Source organism: Nematolebias whitei, chromosome 4, assembly GCF_014905685.2.
Source record: "Nematolebias whitei isolate Nwh7 chromosome 4, NemWhi1, whole genome shotgun sequence".
NCBI lineage: Eukaryota > Metazoa > Chordata > Actinopteri > Cyprinodontiformes > Rivulidae > Nematolebias > Nematolebias whitei.
The window spans coordinates 51,701,974-51,707,522 of NC_056501.1; positions in this window are offsets into that span (position 1 = coordinate 51,701,974).

Here is a 5,549-nt window from a genome sequence, read left to right on the forward strand (position 1 = left end):
ATGTATGTATGTATGTATGTATGTATGTATGTATGTATGTATGTATGTATGTATGTATGTATGTATGGATGGATGGATGGATACAATTTTGAAATTTCTGAACAAATAATAAAATGTTATGGTTGGATAAAAAAAATCTAGAATTGCTTCGCTCAAGGTGGCTGCATGTTGGAGCAGCTCTGGTACATTAGTTCTGGGATGTTGCTTTTGAAAACTTGAATTCCTCTTTCTCTGGATGTAAATCACGTGTGTTGGATGATTGTTTCCTCTGGTGTCAGATGCTGTGCAGCTGGAAGGATTTTTACTGAAACTTTTTTAGTTTCTGACATTTGTTATGATGCGTAACCATGACAACAAGGTGTTTTTTACAACCGGGAGCAGCTGATTAACATCTCAAAGCTCAGATATTACTTTAACTACAGCCTCATATCCCAAATGAGTTGAAAAGGAGGTGCCATTGACAAATTCCTGTCTTCCTGGCTCGACTACCTGACCGCCGAGATCCTGGAGCTGGTGGGAAACATGGCTCATGACAAGAAGAAGACCAGGATCATCCCCGGCACCTGCAGCTGGCTGTCCTCAATGACAAGGATCTCCACAAGTTGCTGCAAGGTATGACCAACGCTCATGGAGGAGTTCTGTCCAACATTCAGGTGGTCCTGCTCCCCAAGAAGACCAAGAAACTCGTCAAGTCCAAGTAGACAGATCAACATCTGCAAACAGTTTCTTCAGATCTGCTGTAAGACGGACAAGAGAGATCCTGCCATCAGCATCTAAAATAACTCTTTAATTTAATTCAACAACATTTAATTTCCCTTTGGAATCAATAAAGTATTTTTGATTTGAACTGAACTGAATTGACTTGAATGAATGCTCTGGAAATATTAATCTCCTTCTGGGTTTTCATCAAACTGCTGTTCACTTCTTCATCTAAGATTAAAGATGCAGATTCATATTTCAGACTTACTTTGATTTTTATTAGACTCACTAAACAAACATGCATAACACATTTATTAACAACATTTCCATATGCACTTCTGTAAAAACAGTGTCTGTACAAACTGATTGTAATTTTTTATATTCTTTATAAATTTGTCCAACAGATCAGGATCTTTTTCCTTTTTTGGTAAAATTTCATGCAGAGTTTCCAGCAGGAACAGATCTGAACTGCAGGATGCTCAGTTTAGCCCCGAATACCTTTATTACAAATTCTTGTTCTGCATTTTATTGTTGCAACAAGAAAAAAAACCTTCTCAGACACCCAGCACTGAAGTTTCATTCTAAAACTGAGTCCTGCTTATAAAATACTTTTAATATATAGGTTTAATCTAAAAAGCATTTTTCCATTTAGTTGTTTCTGAATGTGGTTGTCAGCGTGGTGAGCAGTGAGGAGCTGTGCTCATTAATGAAGATGCTTGGAAGTGTTCATGAGTCGAAGCGAGGACTGCCTCTAAAGATTTGTCTTTCAGTGAAGGACTGAGGATCACAACTAATTACTGGCTTTCATGTCAAACAAGGATTTAGAAGACTGTCAAAAAAAGTCAACAAATATTTTTAAGTTTTCATTAAGAACTTAAAAAATGTTCTTCTGTAATAATTAAACTACTGGTCTACTCAGTTTCACAGATAAGTGATCCTGGCCCCATTGTTCTTCTCGGATCATGTTTATGAGTTTCTACATATATTTATTATTATAAATACATATTTACCCTTTAATGATGCGTTGCCAGCATTAATATCATAATGACTCAGGTTTAAAACATGAGTCAATAAAAGTTTTTATTTCAACTTTAATATGCTGACCCCAATAGAAATGTTTTTGCAATTAAATCTAGAACTTGAATAATGTACTGACTTAATTGCCAGTTTACAGAATGCCCCCAATTTTTTTTTACATTTGTTTTTGTTCAAGAAAGAATTAAGCTAGTTAACTCTTTGTCCAGGAGACCAGGAGACTCTTTAGCCCCTTATCCACGGGGCTTTTTGGTACTCCTATGTAACTAGTTGTGGCCGATTGCGTGTTTTATCAACAATGCCTCTAGTGGCGGAACCCACCCCATTTTTGGGACCTAAACCTCTGAGGTCCCAGGTCTGGTTCTTGTAGGGTCTAGTTGTGACATCAGCGCACTGTAGGTCACTGATTGGTCAGGGGGCGTATTCATTGGTGGAGGGCGGAGATTCAGTCTTCCACCGGAAATCACAATCCACCATTTTCTTTTTCACCCGCATAACAGACAACAAGAAATCAGAGGAGCTTATTTTGGAATATTTTATAAGGTAAAACAAATAATCATGGCACAACCGTGGTCGAATGCTGAAGTTCAGGCATTTCTCTGTTTGCTGGCCGATGAACAAGTGCAGCGCGAGCTAGATGGAACGAAACGAAATGAAAAGATTTTTCAAGAGGTGTCTGCGCAGATGGCGGTGCAGGGCTTCCATCGCACACCAAAGCAAAGAGGAAAGCTTAAAAAACTAATAGTTGATGGTGAGTGTATTTTATTTACTTTAAGCATATTTCCTTTTCCTCATGCAACCGTTTCTTTGCGTTTTCTGAAAGTACTCTGAACAAACGAGGCTGACTCGGTTACGTCGTTATTAGTTAGCATCATTGCTAACTGTACTCTGTTGCTGTTTTTCCACTCTTATTTTGATGCAGAAAGTCCCACTGAACATGAAGGTTCGCCAGATTCTGCTTTTGACTGTCCAATCCTCCCCGCTTCTGACCCTTCCCGACCACACCAGCTCCGAGTACATCTACATCACCGAGTACATCTACGCCACCGAGTACATCTACACCACCGAGTACATCTACGCCACCGAGTACATCTACACCACCGGGCACATGCACGCCACCGGGCAACACGCAGCAGAGCGGCACCAAACAGCACCCGTTACTAGGTAAGAAGCAACAATCGTGTTTAACATCACATTGATCATGTCGATATGAATGTTGTTTTGTTTTTGTTGTAAAACACCTTGCATGTATTCAAACTACTTGTTTATTCAGTTGTAATGGATAAATGTTAGATTTAGTTATTCATTTATTACTTAAACTTTCATTTATGAAGTTTATTATTGAAATTATACAGGGTGTAGTGATTTTTGTTCAGATTAACGATGCTCTGTTCTTTTTCTAAATTAGCACAAACCGTTGTAAATGACTACATGTAGTTTATTTATGCCCACCTGCTTACTATCATTAAAGTACTAGACTGCTTTATGAACATAATCATTTCTGATCTTGTGAACTAACACCTTTTGAAATTAGCAGGAACTTTAATGTAAATAATTTATTTAAAAACTCTACCTGTACTTCATCATCTAACAGCCATTTTCTTGTGTGTTATTCCTAGGCAATAGAAAGCGCAGATCAACAAGTGCAGCAGAGAGCTTTGTTTCTGCGCATACAGAACAAGAGGAGATGAACCGGAAGCAGAGAGAGGAACACTTCCATTTTATTTGTGAGGATGCCAAAAAAGAGACTTGGGTCCCCCTTCCCATGGGCTCACCACCTGTGGGAGGGGCCAAAGGGGTCGGGTGCAATGTGGGATGGGTGGTGGCCGAGGGCGGGGACCCTGGCGGTCTAATCTTCGGCCACAGAAGCTGGCTATTGGGACGTAGAATGTCACCTCACTGGTGGGGAAGGAGCCTGAGCGGGTGTGTGAGGCTGAGAGGTTCCGGCTAGAAATAGTCGGACTCACCTCTACGCATGGCTTTGGCTCTGGAACCAGTTTCCTTGAGAGGGGCTGGACACTCTTCCACTCTGGAGTTGCCCCTGGTGAGAGACGCCGAGCAGGAGTGGGCATACTTATTGCCCCCCAACTTGGTTCCTGTATGTTGGGGTTCACCCCGGTGAATGAGAGGGTAGCCTCCCTCCGCCTATGTGTGGGGGGATGGGTTCTGACTGTCATTTGTACTTATGCACCAAATGGCAGTTCAGATTATCCACCCTTTTTGGAGTCCTTGGAGGGGGTACTGGAAAGTGCACCTTCTGGGGACTCTCTTGTTCTGCTGGGGGACTTCAATGCTCATGTGGGCAATGACAGTGAGACCTGGAGGGCTGTGGTTGGGAGGAACGGCCCCCCTGAGCTGAACCCGAGTGGTGTTCTGTTATTGGACTTCTGTGCTCGTCATGGATTGTCAATAACGAACACCTTGTTCAAGCATAAGGGTGTCCATATGTGCTCTTGGCACCAGAACACCCTAGGCCGCAGTTCGATGATCGACTTTGTCATCGTCTCATCTGATCTGCGGCCACATGTCTTGGACACTCGTGTGAAGAGAGGGGCGGAGCTGTCCACTGATCACTACCTGGTGGTGAGTTTTTTTATTTTTATTTTTTTCCCCTTGTCCTGTCCGGCATTGTGACACTTAGAATTATTGTCTGAGTGTCAAAGTGATGCCCATCAGATTTACTTTCACAAGCAAAGCATTATGGCTGGCCTTAATGCTCCACTTGATATATAAATTAAATTTGATTAGAATTTGCTTTGGGCTTGTTTCAGATGTAATGGACACGGGGACGGAAAACAAAGAAGATAAAGCAGAAAAGTAAGAGAAGAGTTAAAATGTAAAGAAGGAGATGGGAATAGAGGAGAGAGAGAGAGAGAGAGAGATAAAGAGAACACAAATCAACATCATTGAAGTCTGCCTCTAGACCTGCGGAAAGAGACACCCCCCCCCCCCCCCCCGACAAAACCAAGAAACCACAACAACAAACAACTTATATAATGATAGTTATAACATAATTAGAAAGTATTTTATACAGTACATGGTAATACAATATATATTTGATGGCCTCCACAACCCAACTGAGTGTGTATCTGATCCTCCAGAGTGGATCCGGCCATGGACACCAAGCCCCGAGTCCTGAGGTCATACCACCCCCCAACAGAAGCCCTGACAGAGCCAGGGCCCACAGGCCCCCACAGGCAGCCACCAGGGCGGGCCCGCACACACCCCACCACCCAGCCCCAGCTGCTGAGAGCTGCCAATGCACCGGCGGCAGGGGGGCCCACCACCGGAGGGGAGCACAACCCACCAAATGGGGGGCCAAAACTGGTCCAAGAGAGGGGGGCCACCCAAAACCCAACCTGAGACAAACAGGCACACAGAGACAGCCCGACAGAGCCTCTGTTGGGCCATCCATGTGCCCCACCTGCCCAACAGTGACCACAAGCCGGCCCCAGGCCGGGGGCCAGAGCAGCAGGGAGCAGCAGCTGAGGAAGGCCAGCCCAGCTCACCAATGCATCCCACAGACTCATGTTCATGTTTGTGCTGATGTTCAATGTTTTATGTTATGAGTGCTTACTGTATATTTAGTTGATGTTTTTCTTAGTTCATATCTTAGATGTTATTACTGTTTTTCTTGTACATTTTATTGTTGGATGTAACTGGGACCTTGTGTACATAATTTCGCTCCACCACATGTACCACATGAGGTGCGAATGACAATAAAGAAACTCTGACTCTGACTCTCTGACTCTAAAGCCCCACACCACAGGCCCGGAGAAGCCCCGGTATGCCACCCATGCACCCCCCCCCCCCAC